This window comes from Stegostoma tigrinum, chromosome 1, assembly GCF_030684315.1.
Source record: "Stegostoma tigrinum isolate sSteTig4 chromosome 1, sSteTig4.hap1, whole genome shotgun sequence".
Classification (NCBI taxonomy): domain Eukaryota; kingdom Metazoa; phylum Chordata; class Chondrichthyes; order Orectolobiformes; family Stegostomatidae; genus Stegostoma; species Stegostoma tigrinum.
This window is the reverse complement of record NC_081354.1, coordinates 134,489,262-134,502,580: the sequence shown is the minus strand read 5'-3', so window position 1 is coordinate 134,502,580 and position 13,319 is coordinate 134,489,262. Positions and strand designations below refer to the sequence as shown.

Sequence of the window (13,319 nt, the reverse complement as noted above, 5' to 3'; positions counted from 1 at the left end):
CTGAAGCAGCAGATCACCTCTAAGCAATGACTGAGCTCAAAATGTGACATATGAGCATAAGATGAAAAACATTTATTCATCCATAAATTATAGGTTGTCTATTTGTGGGTATCACTCATTTCAACATTGAGCCAAGTCATAAAGCCAAGTCATAGTTGCTGTTTCAGAGGATGTAGCAGATGCCAGTGAATAATTAAAACACGCAGAAAATGCGTTAGAGCATTCTAACTCTCAGTCTGTTCTATGTTGGAATGTTTCCTGCCTCACATGTTAGAATGAAATTCTCTTATGACAGAAATGGAAGAAGTCTCTATTCCCTGATTCTCCTTGCTTGGTATGTAATTTCAAATAAACCTTCCAATGAGGTATAATGAAAACAAGCTCTTATATCTTCCTTACCATCTCGTCTTTATGTTATTAAATGTTATGCATTTTTTTCTCAATTGTAACTTCATGTCTACATTGCCTATTCAATTTTGCTAAGCCAATACTATGTGTTTTGTTGGCTCTAGCTGAATTCCTCAGCCTGCTTCATCCAAAACATTTTTTATCTGCTAAATTGGTCAGAAATTGAAATGCCTGATGTTCAAATTAAACTTTTAAGTAAAATAAAACATTGAAATAAATATTTATGCTGCAATGACATGATTATATTTTGAATAGAAATTTATCTTTAGCTATGAGCTATTATGAAAGAGCTTTCGATCACAACCATACATTCTAAGAGCAAAACACGTTGCTGGATTTCCCAATATTCCAACAGGGTGGCATGGTGGCTCACAGCACCAGGGACTTTGGTTCAATTCCACCCTTGAGCAACTGTCTATGTAATGATTTCATATTGTCTGCATGTGTTTCCTCTAGGTATTCTGGTTTCTCTCCCACAGTCCAAAGATGTGCAAATAGGTAGATTGGTCATTGTAAATTGCCCAGTGGCCAGGTATGTGCAGTCTAGATGGATTAGCCATGGAAACTGTGGGTTTACAGGGGTAGAGTGGGGGGGGGTGTCTGGGTGTGATTCTCTTCAGTGGGTTGGTATGGACTGGATAGAATCCTATGATTCGATGCACGTTCAATTTCAGTGTCAATAGGGTTGAAGGTTCAAGAGCTCCCTGATATTTCCAGAAGATGTTGAAAATATTAGAGGAGTGAAGGTAGTTTGGCACTTGGGGGAAAGTTTTTGTATCAAAAACACTGCAGAGGAGCAAGATCCCCTCCTAGCTGTATATCATTCTAGTTTGGAAATATATCATTGTTCCCTTAGTGGCGCTACAAAATCCTGGAACTCTACCCTAAAAGCAACGTGATGCACCAAAATCAATTGGACTGCAGTGGCTCAAGAAGAAAGCTCCTCCCCATCTTCTCCTGGGCAAGCAGAGATAGGCAATAAATTCTTGGGATGCCCAAAACCCATAAATAAATACAAGAAACATACAGCCCAGTTAGAGTGAAAGACATTCTTCTAATTTCAACTCGATTCTTTTGCCAATCATTGTATGCCTATAACTAATGGTCACCAACATAAAAACAGATCATTACTAAAAGAAAATGCAGAAACTTATTACGTGCACACTGTTCTGAATTTATTGTTGCATAGTTTATTCGAAAAAGCAATTTTAAAAAACCTTCCGGTTCTCCATCAACAAGCCTTCCAAAGCAACTACTATATTTTTGAAATATTGCCACAATTGTTACATAGGAACATGACTGTCAAACTACTAGATCCAAAAAACAACAGTGAGATAATAGCCACATAATCTATTGAACTAATGTCGATTGATACATAAGTATTGATCAAGACGACAGAAAGATATCCTGCACTTCCGTGTATAACAATAGGTTTTTATGTATATTTCAGAAGGAAATGTTACCTGTATCATTTGGAAGTTGAATAAATGTCTTGTGTCCTTAAGCATCTGGGTGAAAGAAAGCATTTAAGCTTTGGCTCCTACTTTAGAGATTATTTTAAAAAGCAAAGCTAAACTCCTGGCCAAAATTGAGTCTGGTACCAAAACATTTTTCTCACCTCCAAAGCATTATCTGCCTTTGATTTTACCTCCTACTTGCAACAAATCTGCATTTTTACCTTTATAACTTAATTCACAATTTTAATTATTTTGTTAACTGTCCTTCTGATCTGTGACATCCATAATCTTATGGCTTAGGTTCTCTGCTACACAAAATCCTGTACTGACATCAATTCTGTCCTTTATAAACTAAACTTTACAAGTTTAGTGGCAAGGTGGCTCAGTGGTTAGCACTGCAGTCTCACAGCGCCAGGGACCTGGGTTCGATTCCAGCCTCGGGTGACTGTCTGTGTGGAGTTTGCACATTCTCCCCGTGTCTGCATGGGTTTCCTTTGGGTGCTCCGGTTTCCTCCCACAGTCCAAAGATGTGCAGGTTAGGTGGCTCGGCCATGCTAAATTGCCCATAGTGTTCAGGGGTGTGTGGGTTATAGGGGGATGGGTCTGGGTGGGATACATCAAGGGGTGGTGTGGACTTGTTGGGCCGAAGGGCCTGTTTCCACACTGTAAGGAATCTAATCTAAAAAGACATTGCCTTAATGCATAAGAGATAGTAGGAACTGCTGATGCTGGAGAACCTGAGACAACAAGGTGTAGAGCTGGATAACACAGCAGGTCAAGCAGCATCAGAGGAGCAGGAAAAAAGGCCTGAAGAAGTATCCGGACCCAAAGTGTGTCTTTCCTACTAATCTGATGCTGCTTGGCCTGCTGTGTTTGTCCAGCTCTACACCTTGCTGTCTCTGCTTTAATGCATAACTTTGAGATCCATGCTTTTGCTTTCAGATCCCACTAAGAACTTGTCTCCTTCCATTCTGGTAATGCCTTCTAGCTCTTAGACTTTGCAGGCAGCCTCCACTCCTACAGTCTGGACAGATACACAGCAATGAAATATAATTGGATCAGTCTGTCCTTCATAAGGCCATAAGATGTAGGAGCAGATGTAGGCCATTTCACCCATTGAGACTTCTCCACCATTCAAACAGATCACAGTTGATCTCACCATCTCAATCTACTTTCCTGCCTGTTCCCCAGAACCCTTGATTTGTTATGAATTAAGAATCTATCTATCTCAGCTTTGTATTAGTTTAATCACAGAGCCTCTACATCCCACTGTAGGAAAAAAATCCACAGATTCACAATAACCTGATAACGCGCAACGTTAAGGGCCAAAGGGCCTGTTCTGTGCTGCATTGTTCTATGTTGTATGTTCTAAGTTCTATGATAGAAGAAATTCCTCCTCATCCTGGGTTAGATGGGTGAATGCTTACCCTGAGATTATGGGCTTTGGTCCTGGATTACCCTACAAAGGGAAACAACCTGAAAGTGTGACCCTGTCCAGCATACTGAGAACTTCATCTGTTTCATCACTCAACATCCTCTAAACTCCAATGTGTATAAGTCCAAGCTTCTTAACTTCTCCTCATCAGAAATCTTTCTGTGCATGGGATCAGCCTAAAGAACCTTCTCTAGACTGTCTTCAATGCCAGTATATCTTTCCCTAGAAAAGGTGGCCAAAACTGTTCACAATATTCATTATTGTTTGAGCAAGATTTCCTTGTTTTTATAATCCATTCCCCTTGAAATAAGGGCCAATTTTATTAGCCTCCCCTCTGAACCAGGATGATAGATTTTTGTGATTCATGCATGAGGTTCCATAGGTCCCTCTGAGCTGCAGCTTTCTGCAATCTTTCTCCACTTAAATAATGTTTAGCTCTTCTATTGTTTCATCCAAAGTGCATTATCTCACATTTTACCATACTATATTCTTTCTGTCAAATCTTTGACTCCTCACCTATCCTGTCTATGTTGCGCTGCAGATTCTTTATGTCTTGCCTTCCCACATAACTGTGTTATCCACAAACATAGCAAGAGGATATTCATTTCCCTCAGTCAAGTTTTTAATTCTTTTTGAAATGTTTTTACACAGAGAGTGGCTCATGTGTACAGTAAACTTCCAGAGGAAATGGTAGATGCAGGAATTGTTACAACATTTAAAAGACATTAAGATATGTATATGAATTAAAAATGTTTGGAGGGATACAGACCAAACTTCGTCTGTTTTCAGTCACCTAAACCTTATGTATGCTTCCTTTTTTCTCTTTGCTAGTCTCACAATTTCACCTGTCATCTATGGTTCCCTAATCTTGCCCTTTCTATCCCTCATTTTCACAGGGACATATCTGTCCTGCACTCTAATCAACCTCTCTTTAAAAACCTCCCACATACCAAATGTGGATTTACCCTCAAACAGCTGCTCCCAATTCACATTCCCCAGCTCCTGCCAAGTTTTGCCATAGTTGGCCTTCCCCCAATTTACCACTCTTCCTTCAGGACCACTCTCGTTTTTGCCCTTGAGTATTCTAAAACTTACGAAATTGTGATCACTATTCCCAAAGTAATTTCTTACTGAAACTTCAACCACTTGGCTGGGCTCATTCCCAACACAGGTCCAGTATGGCCCCTTCCTGAGTTAAACTATTTAGAATAAAATTGCTGGAAAAACTCAGGAGGTCCGGCAGCATCTGTGGAGGAGAAAACAGAGTTAACATTTCGGGTCTGGTGACCCTTCTGAGCTTTTCCAGAAACTTTGTTTTTGCTCCTGATTGACAGCATCCACAGTTCTTTTGGTTTTTTTAAACTATTTACATACTGCTCTATAATCCCCTCCTGGATGCTTCTTACAAATTCTGCTTCATCTAATATCCGAACACTGAATGAATCCCAGTCAATGTTGGGAAAATTGAAATCTTCCATTACCATCACCTTGTTGCTCCTACATCTTTCCATAATCTGTCTACATATATGTACCTCTATCTCACGCTCGCTGTTGGGAGGCCTGTAGTACAGCCCCAACATGGTTACTGCATCCTTCCTAGTTCTGAGCTCTGCCCATATGGCCTCACTGCTCAAGTTGTCCATAGTGTCCTCCTTCAGCACAGCTGTGATCTCCTCCTTGGTCATTAATGCAATTCCTCCACCCCTTTTGCCTCCCTCTCTCTCCTGCCTGAATCATCTATGTCCTGGGATATTTACTTGCCAGCCTTGCCCTTCCCTCAACCAAGCCTCAGTAATAGCAATAACATCATACTCCCAGGTACTAATCCAAGCCCTAAATTCACCTGCCTTAACTACTACACTTCTCACATTAAAACAAATGCACCTCAGACCACCTGTCCCATTGCGTTCAACATCTCCTCTCTGCCTACTCTTCTCCTTAGTCACTTCATTATCTAGTTCCTTGCAGGCTTTAGTTACGACCTCCTTACTGTCCACTCACCACCTCATTTTGTTCCCATCCCCCTGCCACATTAGTTTAAACTCTACCCAACAGTGTTAGCAAAAGCAGCCCCTAGGACATTGGCTCCAGTCCTGTCCAGGTGTAGACCATCTGATTTGTATTTTTCCCACCTCCCCCAGAACCGGTCCCAATGTCCCAAAAATCTGAACCCCTCCCTCCTGCACCATCTCTCGAGCCATTCATTTATCCTGCCTGTTCTTTCATTTCTACTCTGACTAGCACGTGGCAGTGTTAGCAATCGTGAGATTTCTACCTCTGAGGTCCTACGTTTTAACTTGACACTTAGATACCAAAATTCTGCTTGTAGGACCCCATCCCATTTATTAAAGTAAGTATAGGTTTAATATTATCCCGTTTAGTGTCTCTCTGACATTCTGATAGTTAAAGGTTACCATTCTGAAAACGTCCCCTTATCCCAACTCTCCATTTTCTATTAGCTACCAGTTCTCCATCTATGCTAATATGCCAAACCCAGAACCGTGCGATCTTATCAAGTAGCTTCGTGGGTGACATGTTAGGAAACATGTTTTGGAAATCCAAATATATTATAGTAACTCTTTTCCTCTTTATCAAACCAGCTTGATACCTCCTCAAAGAATTCTAATAAGTATGCCTCGCATGATTCCCTGTCATGAAGTCACATTGGCTCTACTTGATTTTCCTGTGTATTTCTAAATGCTCTGTTACTACATCCTTTAAAACAGACTGCAATGTTTTCCCAACGACAGCCAAAATATACTTACCTGTTTTTGTCTTGCTTTTTGAATAAGGGTGTTACATTGGTCTGGGATTTTCCCAGAAATCAAGGATTATTTAGAGATTGCCACCAATGAATCCATTACCGCTAGAAGTGTTTTCCTTAATATCAGAGGATGCATTCCCTCAAGTACAGAAGACTTAGCAGCCTTTAGCCCTATTAATTTTCCTAGTACCTTTCTCTATACTGATAGTAATTGAGTTTATTTCCTCCCATCTTTCACCTCTTTATTGTTTAGTATAAATATTGCAGATATTCTTCAGTACAAGTATCTAGCACAACTGTTTGGAATAAGTTCTGAGGAAGGATCACCGGGCCCAAAACATTAGCTCTGTTTTCTCCTCTACAGATGCTGCCAGACCTGCTGAGCTTTTCCAGCAACTTTTTTTTGTGCCTGATTTTACAGCATCCGCAGTTCTTTTGGTTTTTGTTTGGTATAAGTGTTTGGATTAGTGTGATGGCTCTGAAGTGTACTGTGAAGTCTGAGGCAAAATTTTTTCAACGGGCCTGCCATTCCAGGTTCCCCATTAGGGTTTCTTCACTAAAAGCTTCATTCACTAAAAGCCTATGCCCATTTTGGCTTCTCTTTTTTTATTCATTTAAAGAAACTGTTATTAATTTATTTATATTTTTGCTAGTTTACACCCAAAGTTTATCTTCTCCCTTTTTTGTGGTCATCTATTGGTTTTTAAAGCTTTCTTAATCCTTTTGTTTACCCATAATCTTTTCTGCATTTTATGTTTGTTGTTTTCAATTTGGTAAAATATTTAGTCTCATTGTTTAACAATTCTTGTCCAATTTCTCTTCCTCCACTCGTCCTTCCTCACTGGATATGTCTCTTTTGTGAGGAAGGAAAAAGTTAACTTTGATTTCTCTCCACAGAAGCTGCCAGACCTGCTGAGCTTCACCAGCAATTTCTATTTTTGTTTCAGCCAATAGAAGCTGATTGGTTAGTGGACCAGTGGCCAGCTAATGATGACAAAGGTCTTCTGTCAGCCAATAGCTAACTTGACTCTAAATAACTAAATAGCTTGAGGTGTGAATATTTGGTCGGAACAATTGGGCTTCTGGAAAGGAATGAATTGCTTCTGCTCTGTACTAAAAAGCAACTCAAGCCTCAAAAGAATCAGCTTATTTCCACTTTTCAGTTGTCGTACACCATGGCTTTTAATTGTTAAGTCAAACACTTTTATAAGCCATCGTGTTTCTTGAAAACAAGTGCATATATCTGGAAAAGGAAGATGGAGAAGTATTGTTCAGATCAGCACAAGAATCATCACAGCTAACCCCGTAGACAGTGGCCACTGAATTGCCCTCACATGCTTTCCCTCTGCCAATAACACCCATGTCTTATTTTCCGGTCTGTGTTTATATGTATCTGTAGGTTGGGGTTGTGGGGTCTATAAGATGGTTAGAATTTAACAAATAGAATTATGTGTCAACATTTCATATTTGTTTTTCTGTACTTTCAATTCATGCCCCAGCTACCGATATCCTCAGCGGTTGGAGGAATTTTCTAAGGCTATTCGGGTTAGGTTTAAACTAATTCAGCAGGGGGATGGGAACCAAAATTGTAGTTCGAGTATAGAAAAGGTTGCAAGTAGGGTGGTCCGAAATAAAGTTTCAGGGACACAAGATGGCAGTGGCAAGCAAGAAGTTGGTTTGAAGTATGTCTACTTCAATGCCAGGAGCGTCTGGAATAAGGTGGGTGAACTTGCAGCATGGGTTGGTGCCCGGCACTTCGATGTTGTGGCCATTTCGGAGACATGGATAGCAGGGACAGGAATGGTTGTTGCAGGTTCCGGGATTTAGATGTTTCAGTAAGAACAGAGAAGATGGTAAAAGGGGAGGAGGTGTGGCATTGTTGGTCAAGGACAGTATTACATTTACAGAAAGGATGTTTGGGTACTTGTCAACTGAGGTAGTATGGGCTGAGGTTAGAAACAGGAAAGGAGAGGTCACCCTGTTGGAGGTTTTCTATAGGCCTCCGAATAGTTCCAGATATGCAGAGAAAAGGATAGCAAAGATGATTCTCGATAGGAGTGAGAAAGACAGGGTAGTTGTCATGGGGGACTTCAACTTTCCAAATATTGACTGGGAACACTATAGTTCGAGTACTATAGATGGGTCAGTTTTTGTCCAGAGTGTGCAGGAGGGCTTCCTGACACAGTATGTAGATAGGCCATCAAGGGGCGAAGCCACACTAGATTTGGTACTGGGTAATGAGCCCAGCCAGGTGTTAGATTTGGAAGTAGGTGAGCACTTTGGTGATAGCGATCACAATTCTGTTATGTTTACTTTAGTGATGGAAAGGGATAGGTGTATACCACTGGGCAAGAGTTATAGCTGGGGGAATGGCAATTACGATGAGATTAGGCAAGATTTAGGGAGCACAGGATGGGGAAGGAAACTGCAGGGGATGGGCACATTAGAAATGTGGAGCCTATTCAAGGAAAAGCTCCTGTGTGTCCGAGATAAGTATGTACCTGTCAGGCAGGGAGGAAGCTGTAGAGCGAGGGACCCATGGTTTACGAAGGAAGTGGAATCTCTGGTCAAGAGGAAGAAGAAGGCTTATGTTAGGACGAGATGTGAAGGCTCAGTTAGGGCACTTGAGAGCCACGACGTAGCCAGGAAAGACCTAAAGAGAGAGCTCAGAAGAGCCAAGAGGAGACATGAAAAGTTGTTGGTGGATAGGATCAGGGTAAACCCTAAGGCTTTCTATAGGTATTTAAGGGATGAAAGGATGACGAAAGTAAGATTAGGGCAAATCAAGGATAGTAGTGGTAAGTTGTGTGTGGAGTCAGAGGAGATAGGGAAAGCACTAAATGAATATTTTTCAACAGTATTCACTCCAGAAAATGACAATGTTGTCAAGGAGAATACTGAAATACAAGCTACTAGACTAGGTGGGATTGAGGTTCACAAGGAAGAGATATGAGAAATCCTACAGAGTGTGAAGATAGATAAGTCCCCTGGGCCGGATGGGATTTATCCGAGGATCCTCTGGGAAGCCGGGGGGAGATTGCCGAGCCTTTGGCATTGATCTTTAACTCGTCATTGTCTACAGGAATAGTGCCAGACGACTGGAGGATCGCAAATGTAGCTCCCCTGTTCAAGAAGGGGAGTAGAGACAACCCTGGAAATTATAGACCAGTGAGCCTTACCTCAGTTGTTGGTATAGTGTTAGAAAAGGTTATAAGGGATAGGATTTATAATCATCTAGAAAAAAATAAATTGATTAGGGATAGTCAGCACGGTTATGTGAAGGGAAGGTCGTGCCTCGCAAACCTTATTGAGTTCTTTGAGAAGGTGGCCAAACAGGTAGATGAGAGTAAACCGGTTGATGTGGTGTATATGGATTTCAGCAAGGCATTCGATAAGGTTCCCCACAGTAGGCTATTGTACAAAATGCAGAGGAATGGGATTGTGGGAGATATAGCAGTTTGGATCGGAAATTGGCTTGCTGAAAGAAGACAGAGGGTGGTGGTTGATGAGAAATGTTCATCCTGGAAACCATTTACTAGTGGTGTACCGCAAGGGTCGGTGTTGGGTCCACTGCTGTTTGTCATTTTTAGAAATGACCTGGATGAAGGCGTTGAAGGATGGGTTAGTAAATTTGCAGACGACACTAAGGTTGGTCGAGTTGTGGTTAGTGACGAAGGATGTTGTAGGTTGCAGAGAGACATAGATAAGCTGCAGAGCTGGGCTGAGAGGTGGCAAATGGAGTTTAATGCGGACAAGTGTGAGGTGATGTAATTTGGTAGGAGTAACCGGAAGGCAAAGTACTGGGCTAATGGTAAGATTCTTAGTAGTGTAGATGAGCAGAGAGATCTCGGTGTCCATGTACACAGATCATTGAAAGTTGCCACCCAGGTTGACAGGGCTGTTCAGAAGGCATACAGTGTTTTAGCTTTTATTAAGAGAGGGATCGAGCTCAGGAACCAAGAGGTTATGGTGAAGCTGTACAAAACTCTGGTACGGCCGCACTTGGAATATTGTGTACAGTTCTGGTCACCACATTATGAGAAGGATATGGAAGCTTTGGAAAGGGTACAGAGGAGATTTACTAGGATGTTGCCTGGTCTGGAGGGAAGGTCTTACAAGGAAAGGCTGAGGGACTTGAGGCTGTTTTCATTAGGGAGAAGAAGGTTGAGAGGTGACTTAATTGAAACATATGAAATAATCAGAGGGTTAGATAGGGTCGATAGGGAGAGCCTTTTTCCTGGGATGGTGACGGCGAGCACAAGGAGGCATAGCTTTAAATTGAGGGGTGAAAGATATAGGACAGATGTCAGAGGTAGTTTCTTTACTCAGAGAGTAGTAAGGGAATGGAACGCTTTGCCTGCAACGGTAGTAGATTCGCCAACTATAAGTACATTCAAGTCATCATTGGACAAGCATATGGACGTACATGGAATAGTATCAGTTAGATGGGCTTGAGATCGGTTTCCGAAGGCCCTGTAATGTGCTGTAATGTTCTATGTTCTCTGTTCTATCTTTATTGAACAATTTGGCTCCGAAGCTACAAAATCTGAGTGTCAGAATTGAGCATGATTCACAAAGTGCTGATTTTACAATGAGTCCTGAATAATTGATGCTGCTCATTGGGTTTTAAATACACAATGCCATGACACCACACATAGTTTCCCTGTTTAAAAGTTGATATTTTAAAGGATATAAATAAGGCATCTATCTATTCTAATTTCTATCCTATTTTTCTTTTGTGAAATATCGTAATTACTCAATGACGGCACCATTTCGTCAACTTAAAGTATATCTGATAGTTAAAACTTTACCTTAGAGGGTCAATTAATTTTGTTTATTTTTAATCTTCCATTTAGATCCTTCAACTTTGCATGATATCTTTCATTATCTACCACATATTTATAATGCTTTTACTTTTACTAATATAGAAATTGACTTTTATAATGTAACTAACTTTGCAAGTATATTGCTCATAAATTTAAATTAAGCTTTTTTTTCATGTTCTGAGCCAGTTACATTCGGTATATCTTCCTCTCCTCCAGGTTCAGTCCTTGATTGTTCAAGGGTTGCTATACCATTTCTTATTGCTATGACTTTGCTATGGAGCAGGCTGAGATGACATGTCCCTGTTTCACCTCAGCTGGAATGGAAAATGAACTGCGTGAGGTTAGTGTTATTTTAAACCACACTCTTGACATTGAACCAAGTGAACTAACAACTATGCTGATGACATTGTCCCTAGGGCAGAGCGAATTGTAATATATCATCAATTTTATTCTGTACCTCAGAGTTTAAACTTTTCATAACCTTCATTCATTTGAGTGTCTTAAGTCCAGACGCTTGTGATTTTTCTTGGATGCTCCAACCATCTTATGTTAAACGCAGATGCAGAAATTCCTGACTGACTTGTACTCCTTCTTTAGCTTCCGGTCTAATTAGTCGGCCAACAAGAACATATTGTGCGCGTACTCATTTGCCATAGATGCTGCCAGGTCTACTGAGTTTTTCCAGCAATTTCTGTCTGATCACCTTCAACAACCACTTTCTGAGATGATGTATGTTGCAATTATTTTCAGTAAAATGAATACATGATGTGTAGTAAATGAAATCATGTAGAAAGGAAAACACTGATCAGATTCAATGACAAATAGACAAGATTCCAGACATTTAAACAGCAGTCAGTTGACTCATAAAACTATAACATGTAAGGGCAGAAGAAGGCCACTCAAACCATCGAGTCTGTCAGTGTGATTTTTAAAAATACTCATTTGTGGGATATGGACGTCGCTGGCTGGCCAGCATTTCCTGCCCATCCTTAGTTGCCCTTGAGAAGGTGGTGATGAGCTGCCTTCTTGAACCTCTGCAGCCTACTTGCAGTGGGTTGGCCCTCAATGGCTGATCTGATAATCCTCAACTTCACTTTGCAGCATTTCCCCATAACTCTTGATTCCTTAACTGCTAAAAAAGTCTACCTCAGCTTTGTATGTAACAGATGACCCAGCCATCACAGCCCTCTGCAGCAAACAAATCCACAGGTTGACTATATCTGAGAGAAAAGAAAATCCTCATCTCTCTCTCTCAAATGAGTGGCTCCATAATCTGAGATTATACCATCTGGTCCTCTAATGCTTTTTCTAAACAGAGCAAACCTATACTAATAAGTATCAGTTATGATGACTCACTGATGCCACTCTTCACTTCCTATGCTTGGCATTGTTTTATCCTTATAATTCCAATTCACCATCCTTGCTATAACTTTCTTAATCATTATTAGAATAGGAACAGGAAGCTCAAGCTTTTCATTTTGTACTCATCAGGACTAAAACACAAGAAAACCACATTTAGAAAGTAAAGAGCAATATATATGGCATGGCAAGAGGATGATGACTTGTTGAACAATGGTTGCCATGGGGATGGAGCAGGAACTGTTCACTGTCTGAATGAATTGATTTAAGTTCAAACCAGAAAGCCGACTCTGATCAGTCAGACTGTCTCTGTTGCCCTTTCCTCAGTGAAAAAAAATGTACAATCGGTGGAAATATTCTTTTTTGCCTACAAAGTACATGGCCCTGTGCAAACTTAAATGTAACTTCTGACACATGGGAATGAATCACACTGTGAGCCTGACTGATTATCTGAAATCGGTTTCCAAAGTACTGGGAACCAAAAGTGTAGTTGTTTTGTAGTATAGAACTTGAGTATTACTGAAAAAAAAAGCATTTTATCAAAACAATTAATCTTGTATTCATCAAGATGAATGCAGTTCAAGTGGAAAACCGACATTATACTGCATGAGAAGAGACTGTGAGTGTTTGACAAATAGGCTCTTACTGGTGGAGGTGTAGCCATAGAGAATGCACCCATTAATACTGATTGACAGTTAACAGTCAGGCTTCATTTAAATTTGAAACCAGACAATTGACTCTGTTTGGGGCCTAGCCCTATGAGATGGTCCAGCAAGTGGTTATCACCTAATTTGTTGAGTGGAAACAGGCACAATGCATGTTCTTTCAGTTTTCAAAGAACAGGGCCATGTGTATTAATGTGTGTAGCTTTCACATACATAACAGCATGACATTGCAAGTCCAATTGACAATCCAAAACTGGTTATCAGAATAATTGTTCATTCTCACAGGATAATCAGCAAATGTTGTCAAAATATAGAATCATACTTAATGCTGCCACATATGTTGCACATTTTGTGAACATCGATCAATTGGACATTATCTGTGATAACCAAGTCTGGAGCTGGATG

The 13,319-nt window shown here is 40.6% G+C and overlaps 1 long non-coding RNA gene across 1 annotated transcript in view; it reads left to right on the top strand.

Moving 5' to 3' along the window:
* Positions 1–229: 229 nt before the first annotated feature.
* The window catches only part of LOC132210575 (uncharacterized), a 168,515-nt gene continuing 155,425 nt past the window's right edge, over positions 230–13,319 (top strand). The window contains exons 1-2 of the long non-coding RNA XR_009446717.1: positions 230–334; positions 11,107–11,230. This is a non-coding gene — a long non-coding RNA (uncharacterized LOC132210575). The remainder of the gene's footprint in view (positions 335–11,106; positions 11,231–13,319) is intronic.